We start from the raw sequence: 8801 nt of genomic DNA, 5'->3' as shown, positions 1-8801 counted from the left end.
CTGTTCATCCCCTGCAGCGTATTGAATTCAAGAAGCTGCGATCCTAGAAGAACATAAGAGCCTTCAGGATCAGGCCAGGGAGCCATCTAGTCAGCGTCCTGTCCTCACAGGGGTCAACCAGATACTTAGGGGAAACCTGCAAGTAGGACCCAAGCACAAAAGCAGTTTCCAGCAACTAGTATCCAGAAGCATCACTGCCTTCAGGCTACTCTCCACTGATAGCTATGAATCTTCCATTAATTTGGAGTAACCACAAGTATTTTATTCTATAGGGTTGCTGGAGTAGAATCTGGGAGTTAGCTGTGGTGGAGAAATCGAAAAGTGCAAGGGACAGGCTAGAGAAGCCAAAATGTGGAAATCTTTCTCCATTGTTCGGTACCCCTTCATTGCTTATATTGTTACACACCACCTCAGTCTCCATGAACGGTATGAGATTCCATGAGCACTTACCAGAGTTTGTGTTTCCTTTTGGTCAATGAGTCACAGTGGAGTTTGTAGTGTCTTTATGATATATGGTTTATTTACACACATATACAACCTGAGCCTAGATAGAGGGAGGGCAGAGCATTCACATCCCAAGAGGGTCCCGTTCCTTCCACTGCTGCAGCCTCCAATTCCAAGAGACCCCAGACAGCACATCTGACCCTCTCTGCAGCACAAAACAGCCCGCCTTCTGTCTTGGCCCCTCTCTCAAGCTTGTGAAACAGGCACTTTGTTCCTGTTCACTTACATCCTCCAAACTGAAATGCTACACCCTTTTGTCTCTGTCCACTAACACTCAGCTGGAGGAGGGACCCTACCCCTCCTCATCTGGTATAGCTTTCACCCTTCTAGCGACTTTATTGATGGGTTAATGCCTTAGGATGTGGGTGGCGCTGTGGTCTAAACCACTGAATCTCTTGGGCTTGCTGATCAGAAGGTCGGTGGTTCGAATCCCCACGACAGGGTTAGCTTCCGTCCCAGCTCCTGCCAAGCTAGCAGTTCAAAAGCAGGCCAGTCCAAGTAGATAAATAGGTACCGCTGCTGTGGGAAGGTAAATCCTTGATTAATTCTTCTTTTTACTAAATCCAGGAATTATGGGGAGAATCTAGCACCCAGGAGTCTGGGGATGCTTGCCCCGCCCCAACGTATTAATAAACAAGATATAAATCACCTCCTTGGGTTTTTGCAAAGGCCCTTATGGTCCAGTGTATTTCCTAAGCATTTCTGGTGACTGGTTTGGTAACAACATGACTTATGCCATTATTCTACCTTACATTATACATTCTGTCTCAGTTATGATATTGGATGTCTGACAACAACAACTACTACTACTACTACTACTACTACTGAATATAGCCTAACCTCCATGTACAAGCAAATCAGGATGAATCCTCAGTTAATAGGTCATGTGGAGAGCACATGTGCAGAATCAGGGTGACAGATTCTATTGCTGGGTCTTAAATGCCAGCTTATGGTGAAGATCTGGCAGGTTTTTTGCCGACAACATCATTCAGTTTCAGTCCTGGCAACAGTCATGCATGACCTCACGCTCTCTAGATGTCACTGCCTTTTGTGGCAAGCTGAAAAGAGAATGTGGGCTATAATGAAATGGACTATGTGTGACACCTTTCACTTGGTGGGGGAAGCTTGACTGGGGATAAGAAACATACCAGTTAAGCCAACTGGCTTTAGCTATATACAGTGTGCTCCACCACCTCCCATCTGGAGGTATTCCTGTTATGCTCACGCTGATGAAATGAACAAGATGCTTCTGCAGCTCAGGTGCTAGTCTTGTCCGACACAATAAACATTTGACTGTTTTATCAAAAATGATCTTACAGTTGTCAGGAGTTTCAAGCGGAATTCCACCAGGCGCTTTGATACTCTGCCAATGAATGTGAACTATGAAGTTCTGCTACACTGTACTGCAAGCTTGTTGATGATTTTGTTTCCGAATATTGCCAGAGTAAAGCCCATGTGGATGTTTCATAGTAACCATGCCTGAGAATGTATTCGACTCCCCAACCCCACACACAAAGAGAACACAAACTACAGTATAGGGGTACCCTTATTTGCTTGAATCCACTGCATTCCTCAGTGAAAATGTGGGAAAGATTGAATTCATCATTATATCCCTATGGAAATGAACCAGAGAAAATAATTTACACTTACACTTTGGGGACTTGTATACTCTAAAAACCTGTGATTGAAGCTGCTGCTGTGTCTAGACACGATACCAAAGCCAGCTGAATCCACGCGCTCTCAGATGTTTGCGATATTGTCTTATTGGGGGAGTTTTTTGCACAAATGAAATTATTTCCAATTTTGCAGTGTTGTCCTGGAGGAAGAAAATGGAGCAACGCTGGAGAAATAAATGGTTGTGCGCATAGTTACCCATGTACCCAGATGGAAGGCAGCCATAAGTATAGATTCTTTTATGGGCATTCTTCAAAGCAGCTAAACCACTTCTGTAAAGCTCTAATTGGCAGGAAATACATCTTCTAATGGTGGTGCTAACTATTCATTGCCAACAGCAAGAGACCAGGATACCTGGAGTTGTTAAGCAAATCAATGCACTGATTAAGTCAGACCTGCTTTTCATACCCTTACAGAGATGCAGAGCTGGCTTTTTTGTATTTAAAGGAGCCCTCTCTAAAGCAAAACCACATCCGCTCTCGAGCTGCATGAAGCAAACACCAATCCCCACATGGAATAGCCTACAATTACTGGCCACTAAAATATCTTTTATTATTATTGGCCAACTTCAGTTCATATTAGGGCCTACATTTTGTGCATGTAGATTGTGCCCTATATTATTACATTGTAAAAGTTGTCTAGGGTGAATAAGCATCGAATCCACTGAAATTTATTGCTGTACTTAGCAAAGACATACATTTAAGCAATATTGTAATAAATAAAAATTGATTGCCCGTGCTGGTAAAATAACGTTGACATGAGACATCTGTAGATTCTAGCCTCTGCTTGGTTCAGGAGCGTAACAGTAGGAAACCAGAAACCTGCTTTATAAGAGATCCGATTTTTGGGTGCATCAAGATCAGTACAGTGGTACCTTGGTTCTCAATCTTAATCCGTTCCAGAAGTCCGTTCCAAAACCAAAGCGTTCCAAAACCAAGGCATGCTTTCCTATATAAAGGAATGGAAAACGAATCAATCCATTTCCAGACTTTTGAAAACAATCCCTAAAACAGCAATTTAAAATGAATTTTACTATCTAACGAGACCATTGATCCATAAGATGAAAGCAATAATCAATATATTGTACTATAAAATAAATAAGACAGTATTGTAGATGATAAAAATTTAAATTACATTTGTTTCTTACCTGCACTGATGATGGTCATTGTTTGGATGGGGTTTTTTTATCCATTTCCGCACTCACACAATCAATCAATCAATCAATCAATCAGTCAGTCTGTAGCTGAACTGGGTTCCACACCCTCACAAAAGCAAATTAATTGAAAAGCTTCAAAAACAAAAACACAAAATAAATAGCAAAAACAAAAGCACCAAACTTAATCAGTTCTAGAAGTCCATTTGACTTCCGAAATGTTCAAAAACCAAGGCACAGCTTTTGATTGGTGCAGGTGCTCCGGAAACAATAGCCGACAGCTGCATCGGATGTTCAGCTTCCAAAAATGTTTGAAAACTGGAACACTTACTTTCGGGTTTTCTGAGTTTGAGAACCAAAGCATCTGAGAACCAAGGCGTTTGAGAACCAAGGCACCACTGTATAGTCAACACCAACTGGTCAGTCTCCCTGGGATTTCAGTCAGGAGTCTTTCACCTATCTTATGCTGCTGGAGATCGAACCTAAAACCTTCTGCATGTGATGCAGATGAATTTCCTCTAAGCTACAGCCCTTTCTCAATAAAAGGTTCAAAACTAAAACAGAAAGTATGAGCAGTGACATGATAGCAAGTGGCATGCTATCTACCAAACATGCTGTGGCAAATGCGGACGTGCCTCTGCATAATGTGTGAAATGGCCTTACATCACAAAAGCTTCCTTGGGAGCAGGAAATCGCTCCCTTGAAATTGACTTTTTAGCAAATAAACAGTGCCTTTATTAGCATTGGTGCATCTCCCAGCTAGTGGGCACTTAGGGGGATCAGTCTGTCAGCTCGTTAAATGTCATCAAACTACTTTTAGAAGAAAATAGGGACATTCCTGTCAATCTAACCATAAATGGTGTTTTGTTTTTTGTTGTTGTTTCTGGCTTGTTTCTTTTCATTTAAAAAAGCTGTTCTGTCTGACAGGATGATTCTTTTTTGCCTTACACATAATTGTGAGTATTTGTAGCAAGTATCCTTTGGCATGAATCATAATCTAGAACAGTGTTTCCCAAACTTGGGTCTCACACCTCCCACCATCCCTAGATGGCAAGACCAGTGGTCAGGGGTGATGGGAATTGTCAAAAACAGCTGGGAACCCAAGTTTGGGAAACATCTAGAATATATGAAGCATTACACACGGAAGGATTGGTTGGCGTTTGGTGGGAACTGGATTTTGCCTTGGTTGGCCAAGCCTCAACATAAGATGTGATTCGAAGAGAGTCCTAATGTAAATGGACCACAATAAAGCTCTCTCTCTCTCTCTCTCTCTCTCTCTCTCTCTCTCTCTCTCTCTGTGTGTGTGTGTATGAATTGATTCTTAGAGTCCTGAGAAGCCATTTCATGAAGACAGAAACTGTGTGAAATGCGAGGGAGGAGGGAAGAAGATGCCTGTTGTCTGAGGAAAAGGGAGAACATGTTGGAAGTTGTCAAGTGAGAGAGCACAGTCTGATGATTGAAGATGTTTAATACCATGTATGACAGTTGTCCTGCTTGAATTTGAAGTGGCTTGGGATGATTTCAGTGGACAGCAGAGATCATAGTGTTACATGTGCCTGGTTCCCCCCCCCCCGTCTTCTTCAAATGAATAATTTTATTCATCATTATCTGCTCATTTGTATGCCACTTTTCCACAAAATTGTGCCCCAAGAGTGACTCGTAACATATCAAACGAACAATAAGCATGATAAAACATCACCATGTGCCAGACAACGCATCTATATCCAATAGTTTAGCTCCAAATTTCAATCTTCAAACATCCAGGCAACAAAGGATCTCTTCCAACAGGGCTGGTGCAGTCTGCTTTTCATAGCTTACTGAAGGTTGGTTTGCCAAAAACGAATGCAAGATCCACCTTCCTCCCCACACTGAGGGTCGCTGTCCCTCAGACAGTAGCTTCCTATAAAGGTCCCTGGCATGCGCTGAGGTTAAGCCAGTGTAAAAGATGGTATCAAAACAAAGTGCAAAAATAGGTATTGGGTGCTCAGGCAGCTAAACTAACAGCAGTGGATGGGGCCTGGGAAGCCAACCTCCATTTTGAGTCCTCACAAAATGGCTGTGGTGTCTCAGCCGTTACCACTGTGTAAGCCAATAACTGAGAGACAAAAGAGGGTGTGTGGGTCAAATGTCTGCAGTACTGGGTGCTTGAAACATACTCGGAGTCAAGAGTGGATTTCATGCTCTTTATTCAGCTCATAGTGGTGAGGAGGAATGGAAGTTTCCCCAGAATGTCTGCGTTATATACATTATTTAAACAATGGGCCCCTCGTGATTGGCTAATCCCAGGATTCACCTGTAGGCCAATCTGGTTGCGGATTCACTTCCACCTGGAGCTGGATTGGGTGGCTCCTGTGGACCAGTCAGACTGCTGCATTCTGGACCCTATTGTTCTAGGACCAATCAGACTGCTGCCTTTTGGATCCTATTCAACTCAGTACATAACAGTGCTGCTGTTGGATTAAAATATCCACCCACCCCCTACCTTTTCCCATGAAGATACAACTGCCTGGTCAGCCCCTCCTTGACGTAGTTTCTCCTTCTGTCTGCTCACGCTTTCCTCTCCTTCCTGCTTGACACCCTGCCCTCTGACAGCCTCTGGTCACTCCAGGCCTTGCAAACTGACTCACGGTAATCTGGGGAGATCTCAACCGATGCCCGGATTCCCCTGAATCAGCCAAATTCAGTTAGGGCCTTAGCCGAATCCAGTGCTTAGTAAACACTAAATTTGGAAGTAAGGCTGCAGTCTTAAGCATGCCTCTCTAAGGAGAAATAAAGGCCATTTCTAAAACAAACATTCTTGGGGTTTCGCCGTGTGGCCATGCCCCATTAAGTTTAAAGCCAGTGTGGTATAGTGGATGCAGTTTTGGGTGTTGATCAGTGAGGCAGTCAAGGTTCACATCCCTGAACTGCCATGAAGCTCACAAAGAGAGTTTGAGCCAGCTACTGCAGGCACTTCAATCTGTTTATTCATCCTGATTGGTTTGCTGGGGATCAAACCTTAAGGAAATCAGCCCTGAGTGCTCACTGGAAGGACAGATCCTGAAGCTGAGACTCCAATACTTTGGCCACCTCATGAGAAGAGAAGACTCCCTGGAAAAGACCCTGATGTTGGGAAAGATGGAGGGCACAAGGAGAAGGGGACGACAGAGGATGAGATGGTTGGACAGTGTTCTCGAAGCTACCAGCATGAGTCTGACCAAACTGCGGGAGGTCGTGGAAAATAGGAGTGCCTGGCATGCTCTGGTCCATGGGGTCACAAAGAGTCGGACACGACTAAACGACTAAACAACAACAACAACAGGCAATGTTGGCTATTTGATGAGCTGTTGTTTTTTAAAAAAATGATATTTATTAAGAGTTTTAAAGTTACAGAAAAAGCAGAGAAGAAAAAGAAAGAGAAAAAACAAAAGAAAAACAAACCACAATCAAACAATACAAATTGATAAAAATCAAAATCAAAAAATAAGAACAAAGCACGTAACAGAACACAATCAAAAAGCAAAAATAAGCCACAAAAATTTAAAAACAAATCCAATATTCTCATATCCTTGACTGTCATTACCTTCTTTCTTTGACCTCCTCACTCCTCCCTTTTTTTGTATCCTAGTTATTAATAGTCACAACAAATCCTTTCCATTTTTCATAATATTCTGTCATTACATTACCTTAATCTATTTTAACCTTATCTTACTATAAAAGACCTTAAAACTTAAAACTTAGATCTTATTTATACCAATTTCTCATAACCATAACATATTCTTACATAATTCTTTTAACATTTTTGCTAAAGCCAAATAATTTCGTTCCAACATTTTTCTAACATTCATCAATTTTATAAAACAATCCTAATAAAAAAAATTTTCTTCCAATCTTCATCCAGCGTCTCTTCCTCCTGGTCCCGGGTTTTGTCAGTCCTTTCTATCCCATCAATCTAGCGCATTAACCTGGTAATCTTATGTCCGAGGCCCTTAAGTCTCTTCCATGTCCCTCCCGCAGCTCTTCTTCATATTTATACCTGTACTTTACTTTGTCTCCTGCTCCTTTCACTCGTGGGAACTCCAACTTAACAGTGTTTTTGACCCTTCTCGACAAATCAATCCCTTTCCCATGCTCCACACTAAACTCCATGTGGTATTTAAAAACATGTTTCAAAGTCCCTCCAGAATTAAGAGCCCCCACAACCCCAAACATCTCACGGCCCATTGCCAGACTTGAAAAGTTCAAAGATCCCTGCATGGGGGGATCTATCCAACCCCCATTTCCAAACCAAACCAAACTTTATCTTTCCAAATCTGGCTTTTTCCAAGTTCATTTGTCAGATCCAAATATCATGTTCCTGCTGGGCCACAGCTCCCTCCATCTCTGGCGCCCGAGGTTGAACAACATCCTCTTCCCTCATCTGATCTGTCAGAGCACACTCCTGATTTAATTCCTGGGTGGGCTCTATATAGTTACCCACTACCTGTCCGAAATTTCCGATCGCAGCAGTCATCAAGTCCGTCTTCTCATGTAGCTGCTCCAGTAGGGCACTTGTTTTGCAGAAAGCACGCATCAGGGCTTCTGAATACATTGTTCTGCAAGGTCAGAAGTCTATTCCCACGATCGTAATCTGCTGCAGCTGCAGAACTCCCCGATTCAGATTTAGTAACAGTTTCACAGGCTCCCTCTAGGAGAAAAACTTCTATTTGTTCTTTTCTTTTAAAGGCAGATCTAACAACAAAGTTTCCTTTTTCAGATATTTTGTCAATATTTGTTCCTTTAAAATACGAAGGAGAACAATGGAATCACTATGTTTCTCTTCTTTTAACTATCTGTCAAAAGTGTTTGTCTCTGGTCAATGAGCTTCCCAAAGAACGTCAGTCCTGACACCCGCTCCCAGGATCAAGACGGTGGAAAATTACTTTGCTTTACACTCTTTCTGCAGGTTTAAACAGTCCGGGGGAAAAATCCCCCCTCTTCTCCTGCTTCCGAAGGGGGTTCAACAATTTTAAATGATGAAAGTTAATCCTTTACAAGCGATTTTCTGAACTCTAGTTTGCCATGTCTTTGCTTTAATCTATCTACAAGAAACGGAAGGCTGACTTCCTGTTTAGACCTTCCCGTTTCAGTGCAAAATTGAGATAAATTTCTTAGTCCAATTTTCCTTTCTACTCGCAGGTCATTATTCAAAGTCCAATTGTCCGAAATTAAAGTACTCACGGGTAATTGTTTTAAATGCCAAATTGTCCCAGGAAAAAGGCAGCGCTCTCCGGCAACGGCTGTGCGGCTTCGCTCCACGGAAGAAGCAGTTGACTCGCAGCACCGCGCCACTTCCCCCTCTTCGCTCCGGAGCCCGTAAATGGGTTCCTTTACGGGTTGGGGGGGTGCTAAAGGTGCCCGCCAAGTCCCATGGTCACAGGCTTCATCCGCCTGTGATTTTTGAAAGGGTCCCCGCTTCGCCGTAGCGGGAAAGACCCGTTTTCCGTGGAGC

The 8801-nt window shown here is 42.8% G+C and overlaps 1 long non-coding RNA gene across 1 annotated transcript in view; it reads right to left on the bottom strand.

Moving 5' to 3' along the window:
• Nucleotides 1-2915: 2915 nt before the first annotated feature.
• Nucleotides 2916-8801, bottom strand: part of LOC308473638 — a 503626-nt gene continuing 497740 nt past the window's right edge. The window contains exon 5 of the long non-coding RNA XR_013984124.1: nt 2916-3126. This is a non-coding gene — a long non-coding RNA (uncharacterized lncRNA). The remainder of the gene's footprint in view (nt 3127-8801) is intronic.

The sequence above is a fragment of the Podarcis pityusensis genome (genome assembly GCF_964106645.2).
Source record: "Podarcis pityusensis genome assembly, chromosome: 3".
Lineage (NCBI taxonomy): Eukaryota > Metazoa > Chordata > Lepidosauria > Squamata > Lacertidae > Podarcis > Podarcis pityusensis.
This window is presented reverse-complemented; position numbering and strand designations above follow the sequence as displayed.